The sequence below is a fragment of the Eumetopias jubatus genome, unplaced genomic scaffold (genome assembly GCF_037043125.1).
Source record: "Eumetopias jubatus isolate StellerSeaLion01/CBP00866 unplaced genomic scaffold, mEumJub1_p1.0 scaffold_124, whole genome shotgun sequence".
Classification (NCBI taxonomy): Eukaryota; Metazoa; Chordata; class Mammalia; order Carnivora; family Otariidae; genus Eumetopias; species Eumetopias jubatus.
Genome location: NW_028274930.1, coordinates 13,905 through 26,360, shown reverse-complemented (window position 1 = coordinate 26,360; position 12,456 = coordinate 13,905). Strand labels below are relative to the sequence as shown.

General features: G+C 43.1%; 1 pseudogene; it reads right to left on the bottom strand.

The window, feature by feature from the left end:
* Positions 1 to 295: 295 nt before the first annotated feature.
* Positions 296 to 1,200, bottom strand: LOC148161582 (olfactory receptor 2M5-like; annotated as a pseudogene).
* Between the last annotated feature and the right edge of the window lie 11,256 nt (positions 1,201 to 12,456).

Sequence of the window (12,456 nt, the reverse complement as noted above, 5' to 3'; positions counted from 1 at the left end):
ATAAAGACTTCCCCTACCAACCCTAAGGAGAATTTAACTATTGCATGTGGGCCTTCAAACCATGGAAATTTTGGTGCTCAATGTGGGGAAAGATTCACTATGTAGCTGGTCATGTACCATCTTTTACCCTGCCATCTTCCGTCCAAATGGTTTTCTGATTACTCAGCTCACAGGCTTGCCCCAACCAGCCAGAGAGGCCCAATGAGTACAGAAGGAGAAGAGGAGCCACAAGAAAACCTGAGTTTGCAGAGGAAGGGGCAGACCAAGACAGGAAGCTTCAGAAGGGCAAGTATGCCTACACTCCCCATCTCTCCAGCACCTTCTTCAGGGCCCTGGTTACCTCCCTGTTCCTCAGGCTGTAAATGAGTGGGTTGAACATTGGAGTGAGGATGGTGTAGAAGATGGAGGTGCCTTGGTCTCCCACTGGTGTCCTACTGGAGGCCCGCTGCATGTAGCTAAACAAGGTTCCTCCATGGTATAGGCCCACCACAGCCAAGTGGGTGGAGCAAGTGGTCAGAGCCTTCTGTTTCCCCTCTATGGAGGGCATCGTAATGACAGCTGTGAGGATCCGGGTATAGGAAGCCACAGTGACCACAAGGGGCAGCAGCAGCATGACCACACAGCAAGCATAGATGAGATCCTCAAAGAGTGAAGTGTCAGCACAGGAGAGACGCAGCAGGGCAGGGACCTCACAGAAGAAGTGATCCACTTCCAGAGAGCCACAGTAGGGGAAACTAAAGACACCCCAGCCATCCAGGATGCCAGGGCCAGGAGAGTGCAAGCCTTCCAGTTAATGAGCAAAGGGTACCGCAGGGGGTGGCAGACTGCCACATACCGGTCATAGGCCATGACTGCCAAGAGGAAGCACTCTGCTCCTGTTACCATGACCACTAGGAAGATCTGAGTGGCACAGGCATCCCAAGAGATGGATTTACGGCCTGACAGAAGATTGACTGCCATCTTGGGCACCACTGTGCTCATCATGATCATGTCCATGATGGAGAGCTGACTCAGGAAAAAGTACATCGGGGTGTGCAGGTGCCTGTTGGCCTGGATGAGCAGGAGGAAGAGGATGTTGCCAAGTAAGACTACAGCAGAGGCCAAAAGGACAAGGGAAAAAAGGAATAAGTCATATGTTGAGTAGCTGAACAGGCCAAAAAAGATGAAATCTGATAAGGAGGTGTGGTTTCAGAGCTGCATGGCTGAGACCTTGAGAACAAACAAAGAAGCAAACAAATGAAACTACTAACCTGACATCTCCAAATACCCATCTCCTGTTTCTTCTAAATGACAGAGCCCAGCCCTCTGACATGGACCCACCCTTTCCTCCTGCAGTGACAATCCTATCTTTTTTCAGCTGCCCTCAGAAAGTTGCCAGTAAGACTTTGATCCTTACTTCGCTAAGACACCAGGGAGCCAGAGAATACAAGGGATAGAGAGAAGGGGGGTAAATGGAAGGTGAATAGCTGTAGAAGTAGGACAGAGATTTAAGAGGGGAGGTGAATTATTGAGGAACAAGAAAAAGAAAGGAGAGAAAGGGGGTGAGCGATGTAAGGACAAATGCAAATTTTATTTTTATTTATTTATTTATTTATTTGAGAGAGAGAGAATGAGAGAGAGAGAGCACATGAAAGGGGGGAGGGTCAGAGGGAGAAGCAGACTCCCTGACGAGAAGGGAGCCTGATGTGGGACTCGACCCAGGGACGCCGGGATCATGACCTGAGCTGAAGGCAGTCGCTAAACCAACTGAGCCACCCAGGAGCCCCAAATGCAAATTTTAAAAAAGAGAAGTGACACTCTCCTCCTTTCTCAGAGCATTTGCTTTAGAAAACTTATCATTGTAAGCTCCTTGTTGCTCCTAGGTGTTTAAACCTTTTAAAGGTTAAGTAAGCCTCTTGCCAGTGCTCTGACCCAGAAATGTCTTTCTCAAGGACTTGGGATCCATCTCTTGGAAATGTAATCATCAAGGAAGGTAGCGCCCTTATCTCCCAGGCTCTGTGGCAGAGGGGGACCCTAACTTCAACAGGCACTGAAGTCGCACTCTAAGTGGCAAAACTACCTCTTGCCATAAACTGTGAAAAGTTTTCTCCCCCCTTTGGATAAAGCCAATTAACTAAAGGAGATTGCCACCCCCATTACCTGGTGAATGATCTGAGTGTGACAAATGGTCCTGTCAAATCCTCTTACTTGAAGCCAAGTTCTTGTTTATCTCAAAAGCATATATGTAATGGGTTGTCACTGCCTGACTATAAAAAGTTGACATTCCTTCTGTTTTGCCGGCTCCCAGCAGGTAGAATGTGATGCACCTCACCCTTTGGTTTAATACTTGCTCAAAAATAAAACTGTTGGGTGCCTGGATGACTCTCAGTTCAGCATCCGCCTTTGGCTCAGGTCATGATCTCACTGTCCTGGGACCAAGCCCTGCATTAGGCTCCCTGCTCAGCCGGGAGTCTTCTCTCCCTCTCCCTCTGCCACTCCACTCCACTCCAGATGTGCTTTCACTAACACTCTCTCTCAAATAAATACATAAAATCTTTAAATAAATAAATAAAACTGTTTCCTCTCTCTGGTGACTTTGTGGAGAGGTTTTCTAAGTTAGGAGGAGATTTTGATTTTATTTGTTTCGTTTTTTTCATTCTTTTTTGTTTCTATTTAGATTTTAATGAAGTTTACCCAATGCAGGTACTGCAACAGAGCTAAATGTTGTTGCTAAATGCATCATGAGAATTCTCATGATGCCTCTCAGGACATATCTCAACCATTCACCACTCTACTACTTGGACAATAAAGTGGACTAATCCAGACTAGAGAGTGGATAAACGATGATAATTTTGCCCAAGAAAAGTAGGATTACCATCTGACTGGTCTCTGATGTCAAGAAACATTGTCTCTTGACAGCAAGGAGGTATATTTGTGTGCAGTCTGACTCTCTAGGTTGAAACCTGAAGTTGGACGAACTTCTCCCACTTCCTGGTCACTTTTAGTCTCTCAATTGTCAGGCCTTCCCTCACCCGCTTCAGACTTCCCAACCCCATTCAGCTCACCAGACTTCAGCCTCTGCTCCACCCCGTGAATCTCAGCAGAGACGGGCCAGACCCAAGAAGCATGCAAAGTTCTAATCCTCAGGACAATGTGTGAGCAAATGGTGGCCTGGGAAAGGCTCTTACACACACCTTGTCCCAACTCCAAGGCCCCAAAGATGAATTTATGGAGCTAACTGCCCAAGATATTCTCCTGTTTCTCATAAAACTGATGATGAGCTCATGCCCCAGGTTTATATCTTTATTGCAGAAAAGATGTCTCAGGGCACCCTACCCAGCTCATAATGAGCTGAGGGAATAGAAGCTCCACACCAAGGAAGAAGCAAAAATTAATGAGTTGAATTCAGGACAAAATTCACTCCCCATAGCCCTGATTCTGAAAAACACCCCAGATTGCACCTATCCCAGGGCACCCATGGGTTATCCCCTGACATATCCACCCACACTTCTCTCAGAGTCTTTACCCTTACCTACCCATGGGGCTGGGAGAGAACATGATCACCACAGAGGATAACAACTAAATATCTAAACTACCATCTGGGGGGCGCCTGGGGGGGCTCAGTCGTTAAGCATCTGCCTTCAGCTCAGGTCATGATCCCAGGGTCCTGGAATCGAGCCCCACATTGGGCTCCCTGCTAGACTGGAAGCCTGCTTCTCCCTCTCCCACTTCCCCTGCTTGTGTTCCTTCTCTTGCTGTGTCTCTCTCTGTCAAATAAATAAATAAAATCTTTAAAAAGATAAAAAATAAACTACAATCTGGGAGTTTCATCATGGAAGACAGGAAGTGGAGCCTGGCCAGTAATTTTGTGAAACTTGTACACAACTGATGTCTTATACTTTTTTGTACTCAATTATTATTTATTCCTCATTCAACAAATAATTACTGAGCACTGTGAAAATAAAAGAAGATCACCCAGATGAGTAAAGAAAAGGCTATTTATTCAAAGCTTGCTGTAGCAAGGCAGTCAGCCACTCAACTTGTGTTTTGGCTGAGTCTCGGTGGCAGATAGGGGAGTGGGAAAGCTTTAGAGTAGGAAAAAGAGAAGCTTCAGGTTTGCTCTGCTTGGGGGTGTTGGCATGGGGAAGCTGGAGGTAGGCTAACTGAAAGCAGGGGGATTGGTTTGGTGTCTGTATTTGGATTTCTCTGGCTTGTCCTAAATTGCAAGAAGGAAAAAGTATAGGAAAGCTGTCTGTTATTAACCAAAATTGTTAATTTGTGGACTATCGTTACAGAAATTATTGTTTAGCTTCCTAGATTGTTACTAAACTTAGCGATTCGACTTCTTCCAAGTTGGACTGGTGGCAACTGGCTTCCTGAACTGTTTATCATAAGTAAGGTGGTTGGTTTCTGGTCAGATTGCTGCAGTTTATGGGTCAGAGTTGTATTTTTGCACCATGATCCATCCATGGTCTGTCTGCTCTTTAGTCTCTCAGTCCCTATAAATGTGACTGACTGACTTCGCATCCTTGGAAGTAGGAACTTGGAATCAACATTATTGAGGAGTATCTAGTGGGTGGATATTTTGCCCTGGAAAAGCTTGAGAAGCATTGATAGGACGATTAGATGACCCCAGACTATTATCTCAATTAACACGGTGTTAAATGGTGCCCTTGGCTGTCTTTCAATTCTCCTCTATGTCTTCTGAGAGAGGAATCAGAGGAAAGAGCTCAGATTCATCCTTGAGATGAATCTCCCTGATGTGCTGTGCTGTCCATTTTACCCACTTTCCTTAGGCAATCAGTAAATGGCTTCTCAGCTACCTTGCTCTGCTTTGAGGTCTCAAGTTGGCATAGGGTTGTGTTGCTCATTTTCCGCTCACTCTTACTTCCAGTGGGGGAGGATCTGGCTCAAAGAGGTTGGCTCATTCAACATCGAGTTCATCTGATAGACCAACTCATAGGTGAAATCTAAACCCAAGAAGATGGAAGGAATTCCAGGCCTGCGCTGGGAACTAAACATCTGTGGCCTTTCTGTGCACTTTGAGAAAGTTTACAGCATCCCATCAAGGATGAGGTTGGCTTATGGGAGGCAAGATATAAAATGCCAGAGTTCACCAATTTTCTCTTTCCTTTTCAACCTTGTTATCACTTATATATCCCAGGAAAGTGTTCAGAATCATGCAAAATAATGCATCTCTCTGTGCTTTTCTCTCTCCCTTGGCTGTGAAACGGGCCTTCGTCTTTTCAAAATTAAGTTTTTATTCTTTCTTAGTTTTGCTCATCTTTCTACTTTTCTCTCCCAATTCTCTTAATATCTATTAAGTTATTAATATCAGTAGAACAGAAGATAGTTCTACACATCCCAATCATCACCAGTTGTCTTAATTTGGCATAGCTGGTGCTAATCATCTAGGCAAGTATTATATTTGAGAGGTGACCCAGAAAGTATGTAGAGAAAAGTGGGGAGTTACACATGAATGGTAAAGGCTGATACAGGGTCATTATTATGGACAAGTGGAGCTCAGTCCTGTGGAGTCTTCAGGGAGCATGCAGGACATGCTTGCAAGTTGTTCAGAGAGCCCAACTCAAGAGACACGTAAGCTGGGTCATTCCTCTACCAACAGCTGGGTGAAGAGGTTGTAGGCTGCACTCAAGCATATCAATACCCCAGCACCACTGGCTAACTCCACATCCTGTCCAGAGAAGGCATTCAGGCATGGAGTCAAGGAGTTTGTAGTAAGATTTGTTGTTGTACAAAGCAACCATGAATGCCTAGACCTAATGGGTGGGGCATTAAGAGCACGGCATACAACTCTGGACCTGAATCCGTTTTTTAAAAAAAGTTTTTCAATTTAAGTTAGCTAACATACCGTGTAACATTATTTTCGGATAACAATATAGGAATTCAAGAGGAAAAGGCAGTGGAAGAGTAGGGGACCCTATTCCAACTGCTTTCCAGAATTTAGCTGGATATTTACCAGACCACTCTGAACACCCATGAAATCAGCCTGAGGTGTAAGAAGATAGATCTGGATCTCTACAAACAGAACAACGCAGGCAGTTGGTTTCGAGGTATGAAGTGGGGAGTCATGATTCCGTGGGCACATACTGGAAGATAAACAGAAGGGGGAGAGAGCTGTGGGGATCCTGCACTGCTGGTGAGGGATAGACTCCCGGGCTGGGGACAGAGCTGGGGACCGGGCACAGACTCACAGACTAGTAGTGGCAGGGAAAGGACTTTAGGGCAGCGCCCCCGCCCGGACTGAAACCCGGAGCGGCGGGGCTGTGTGTATGAACTGGAGGTGGCTTGCATATTTAGAAGCACAATGGACGGAAGCATGCCCCGACCTGGAGGTGAAGACTGGGAGTGCAGCTGAGCGGACCACAACCCAGGAAACTGCAGTTTATAGACACAGACAGAAACGGAGTTCGTGCGGCCTGGAGAGCTCACTGAAGAACAGACTGCGATCTCTCCGCTCTGAGGGAGAGGGTTGGAAATGATCTCTTCTGCTTTGACTATCGGAAGAGAGGTGGAAAGCTGCCAGGAGAGCCGCCAGAAAAAAAAAAAAAAAAGCCCCCCAAAACAGTTTTCACTAAGCCCATTCCCCCCATACAGGGGGCAGAGCAACTCTGCCCAAACAGGGTTGCCTGAGTAATAATGTGGCAGGTCCCTTCCCTAGAAGACAGGCTGGGAGAACAAGAGGGCAACAACCCTAAGGTCCCTATAAAACAGGTGCAACTTGCTTGGGTTGGTCAATAAGTTGGAGTCTATACATTACTTCAACCACACTTCAACAGAATGACTAGGAGGAGGAACAACCAAAATAGGAAAGACTCAGAGATTGTGAATTCTGCCACAGATTTACAAAAGGATATAGATATAACCGAGGTGAAGAAGGTGGAATTCAGGCTAGCAATTGTGAAGACAATAGCTAGAATGGAGAAATCGATTAATGGCAACATAGAGTCTTTAAGGGCAGAATGAAAGCCGAACTGGCAGAAATTAAAAATGTTATCAATGAAATCCAATCTAATCTAGATAATCTAACAGGGTAAACGAAGCAGAATGAATTAGTAATCTAGAAGACCATTTAATAGACAAGAAGGAAAAAGAGGAGGCCAAGGGAAAACAAAGCAAAATCCATGAAAATAGAATCAGAGAAATAAGTGACACCATGAAAGGTTCCAATGTCAAAATTATTGGGATCCCTGAGGGGGTAGAGAGAGAGAGGACTAGAAGATATATTTGAGCAAATAGTAGCTGAGAACTTCCCTAATCTGGGGAATCACACAAACATTCATGTCCTAAAGGCAGAGAGGCCCCTCTCAAGATGAAGGAAAACAGGTCAACACCCCGGCATGTAATAGTAAAACGTACAAATCTTAGAACCAAGGAAACCATCTTAAAGGCAGTTAGGGGGAATAGATTCCTTCCGTATGGAGGGAGGACCATTAGAATAACGTCAGACCTATCCACAGAGACCTGACAAGCCAGAGAGACCTGGCAAGACATATTCAAGGTACTAAATGAGAAAAACATGCAGCCAAGAATACTTTATGCAGCAAGGCTGTCATTTAGAATGGATGGAGAGATGCAGAGCTTCCAAGACCGGCAGAAACTGAGAGATTTTCTGACCACCAAGCCGGTCCTGCAAGAAATATTAAGGGGGGGGTGTATAAAAGGAGAAAAACCCCAAGAGTGATCTACAACAGAAATTTACAGGGACAATCTATAAAAATAACGTCTTCACAGGCAACATGATGACAATTAATTTATATCTTGCTTTTTTTTAAGATTTTATTTATATATTTGACAGACAGAGAACGATAGTGAGAGCAGGAACACAAGCAGGGGGAGTGGGAGAAAGAGAAGCAGGCCTCCTGCCGAACAGAGAGACCAATATGGGACTAGATCCCAGGACGCTAGGATCATGACCTGAGCCAAAGGCAGACACTCAACGACTGAGCCACCCAGGCGCCCAATTCATATCTTTCAATAATCACTCTCAACGTGAATGGCCTAAATACTCCCATAAAATGGCACAGGGTTGCAGATTGAATAAAAAGAGAGGACCCATCCATATGCTGTCTACAAGAGACTCATTTGAACCTAAAGATACATCCGGACTGAAAGTGAAGGGATGGAGATCCATCTTCCATGCCAACGGACCTCAAAAGAAAGCTGGGGTAGAAATTCTTCGACAGATTTTAAACTAAAGTCTTTTATTAGAGACGCAGAAGGACACTATATCATTCTTCAAGGGTCTATCCAACAAGAAGATCTAACAATTGTAAATATCTATGCCCCCAACATGGGGGCAGTCATCTACATAAGCCAACTGTTAACAAAAATAATCATATTGATAACAATATGTTAATTATAGGAGATTTCAATACTCGACTCTCAGCAATAAACATATCATCTAAACAGAAAATCAACAAAGAAACAAGAGCTCTGAATGACACCCTGGATCAGATGGACCTTATAGGTATATACAGAACATTCCACCCTAAAACAACAGAATACTCATTCTTCTCTAGTGCACATGGAACTTTCTCCAGAATAGACAACATACTGGGTAAATCAGGTCTCAACCGATACCAAAAGATTGAGATTATTCCCAGCATCATCTCAGACCATAATGCTTTAAAACTGTATCTCAATCACAGGAAAAAATTCAAACACTTGGAAGCTAAAGACCACTCTGCTCAAGTATGTTTGGGTCAACCAGGAAATCAAAGAAGAACGTAAACAATTCATGGAAATCAATGAGAATGAAAACAAGTAAATAGCTATGCCCCTAACAGGGAGAGCCAGTTATATAAGGCAATTGATAACAAAAGCAAAGAAACACTTTGACAATACAATAATAGTGGGGGACATTAACACCCCCTTGACTGAAATGGACAGATCATTCTAAGGAAAAGATCAACAAGGAAATAAAGACTTTAAATGACACACTGGACCAAATGGACTTCACGTATTCAGAACATTCCATCCCAAAGCAACGGAATACATATTCTTCTCTAGTGCCCATGGAACATTCTCTGGAATAGATCACATCCTAGGTCCCAAATCAGGTCTCAACTGGTACCAAAAGATTGGGATCATTCCCTGCATATTTTCAGACCACAATGCTTTGAAACTAGAACTCAATCAAAGAGGCGTGTCAGAAAGAACTGAAATATATGGAGGTTAAAGAGCATCCTACTAAAGAATGAATGGGTCAACCAGGAAATTAAAGAAGAATTTTAAAAATTCAGGGAAACAAATGAAAATGAAAACAAAATTGTTGAAAATCTTTGGGATACAGCAAAGGCAGTCCTAAGAGGAAAGTATATAGCAATACAAGCCTTTCTCAAGAAACAAGAAAAGTCTCAAATACGCAACCTAACCCTAGACCTAAAGGAGCTGGGGAAAAAAGAGCAAATAAAGCCTAAACCCAACAGGAGAAGAGAAATAGTAAAGATCAGAGCAGAAATCAATGAAATAGAAAGCAAAAGAACAGTAGAACAGATCAACGAAAATAGGAGCTGGTTCTTTGAAAGAATTAACAAGACTGATAAACCCCTGGCCAGACTTATCAAAAAGAAAAGAGAAACGACCCAAATCAACAAAATCATGAATGAAAGAGGAGAGATCACAACCAACACCAAAGAAACACCAACAATTATAAGAACATATTATGAGCAACAACATGCCAGCGAATTAGATAATCTGGAAGAGATGGATGCATTCCTAGAGATGTATAAACTAGCAAAACTGAACCAGGAAGAAAGAGCAAACCTGAACAGACCTATAATCACTAAGGAAATTGAAGCAGTCATCAAAAATCTCCCAAAAACAACAGCCCACGGCCAGATGGCTTTCCAGGGGAACTCTACCAACCATTTAAAGAAGAATTAATACCTATTCTTCTGAAAGTGTTCCAAAAAAATAGAAATGGAAAGAAAACTTCCCAACTCGTTTTATGAGGCCACCATTACCTTGATCCCCAAACCAGACAAATACCCCATCAAACTGGAGAATTACAGACCAATATCCTTGATGAACATGGATCCAAAAATTCTCACCAAGACACTAGCCAATAGGATCCAACAGTACATTCAAAAATCCAGTGGGATTTATCCCTGGGCTGCAAAGTTGGTTCAACATCCACAAATCAATCAACGTGATACAATACATTAACAAAAGAAAGAACAAGAATCATAAGATCCTCTCAATAGATGCAGAAAAAGCATTTGACAAAGTACAGCATCCTTTCTTGATCAAAACTCTTCAGAGTATAGGGGAAAAGGGTACATACCTCAATATGATGATAAAAGCCATCTATGAAAAACACACAGTGAATATCATTCTCAATGGGGAAAAACTGAGAGCTTTCTCCCTAAGTTCAGGAATACGGCAGGGATGTCCACTATCACCACTGCTGTTCAACATAGTATTATAAGTCCTAGCCACAGCAATCAGACAACAAAAAGAAATCAAAGGCATCCAAACCGGCAAAAAGAAGTCAAACTCTCACTGTTGGCAGATGATATGATACTTTATGTGGAAAACCCAAAAAATTCCACCCCAAAACTGCTAGAACTCATACAGGAATTCAGTCAAGTGGCAGGATATAAATCAATGCGCGGAAATCAGTGACATTCCTATACACCACCAACAAGACAGAAGAGAGAGAAATTAAGGAGTCGATCCCATTTACAATTGCACCCAAAACCATAAGATACCTAGGAATAAATTTAACCAAAGAGGCAAAGAATCTGTACTCAGAAAACTATAAAATACCCCTGAAAGAAATTGAGCAAGACACAAAGAAATGGAAAAACGTTCCATATTCCTGGATTGGAAGAACAAATATTGTGGAGATGTCAATGCTACCTAGAGCAATCTACACATTCAATGCAATCTCCATCAAATACCATCCACTTTTTTCAAAGAAATGGAACAAATAATTCTAAAATTTGTATGGAACCAGAAAAGACCCCAAATAGCCAGAAGGATGTTGAAAAACAAAAGCAAAGCTGGCGGCATCACAATTGCGGACTTCCAGCTCTATTGCAAAGCTGTCATCATCAAGACAGTATGGTATTGGCACAGAAACAGACACATAGATCGATGGACCAAAATAGAGAGCCCAGAAATGGACCCTCAACTCTATGGTCAACTCATCTTTGACAAAGCAGGAAAGAATGTCCAATGGAAAAAAGACAGTCTCTTCAACAAATGGTGTGGGAAAATTGGACAGCCACATGCAGAAGAATGAAACTGGACCATTTCCTTACAGCACACACAAAAACAGACCCCAAATGGTTGAAAGACCTAAAGGTGAGACAGGAGACCATCAACATCCTAAAGGAGAACACAGGCAGCAACCCCTTCGACCTCAGACGCAGCAACTTCTTCCTAGAAACATCGCCAAAGGCAAGGGAAGCCAGGGCAAAAATGAACTATTGGGATTTCATCAAGACAAAAAGCATGTGCACAGCAAAAGAAACAGTCCACAAAACCAAAAGGCAACAGACAGAATGGGAGAAGGTATTTGCAAATGACATATCAGATAAAGGGCTAGTATCCAAAATCTTTAAAGAACTTATCAAACTCAACACCCAAAGAACAAATTACCCAGTCAGGAAATGGGGAGAACAAATGAACACATTTTTCCGAAGAAGACAACCAAATGGCCAACAGACACATGAAAAAGTGCTCAACATCGTTTGGTATCAGGGAAATCCAAATCAAAACCTCAATGAGATACCACCTCACACCAGTCAGAATGGCTAAAATATACAAGTCAGGAAAGAAGAGATGTTGGTGGGGATGCGGAGAAAGGGGTCCCCTCCCACATTGTTCGTGGGAATGCAAGCTGGTGCAACCACTCTGGAAAACAGTCTGGAGTTTCCTCAAAAAGTTGAAAATAGAGATACCATACGATCCAGCAATTGCACTACTGGTTACTTACCCCAAAAATACAATAGTAGGGATCCAAAGGGGTACGTGCACCCCGGTGTTTATAGCAACAATGTCCACAATAGTCAAACTGTGGAAAGAGCCACGATGGCCATCGACAGATGAATGGATAAAGAAGATGTGGTATATATATACAATAGAATATTATGCAGCCATCAAAAGGAATGAGATCTTGCCATTTGCAACGACGTGGATGGAACTGGAGGGTGTTATGCTGAGTGCCATAAGTCAATCAGAGAAAAAATGTATCATATGACCTCACTGATAGGAGGAATTCTTAATCTCAGGAAACAAACTGAGGGCTGCTGGAGTAGGGGTGGGGTGGGACGAATGGGGTGGCTGGGTGATAGACATTGGGGAGGGTAGGTGCTATGGTGAGCACTGTGAATTGTGCAAGACTGTTGAATCAGAGATCTGTACCTCTGAAACAAATAATGCAATATATGTTAAAAAAGTAAAAAAAGAAGAAGATAGCAGGAGGGGAAGAATGAAGAGGGGGAA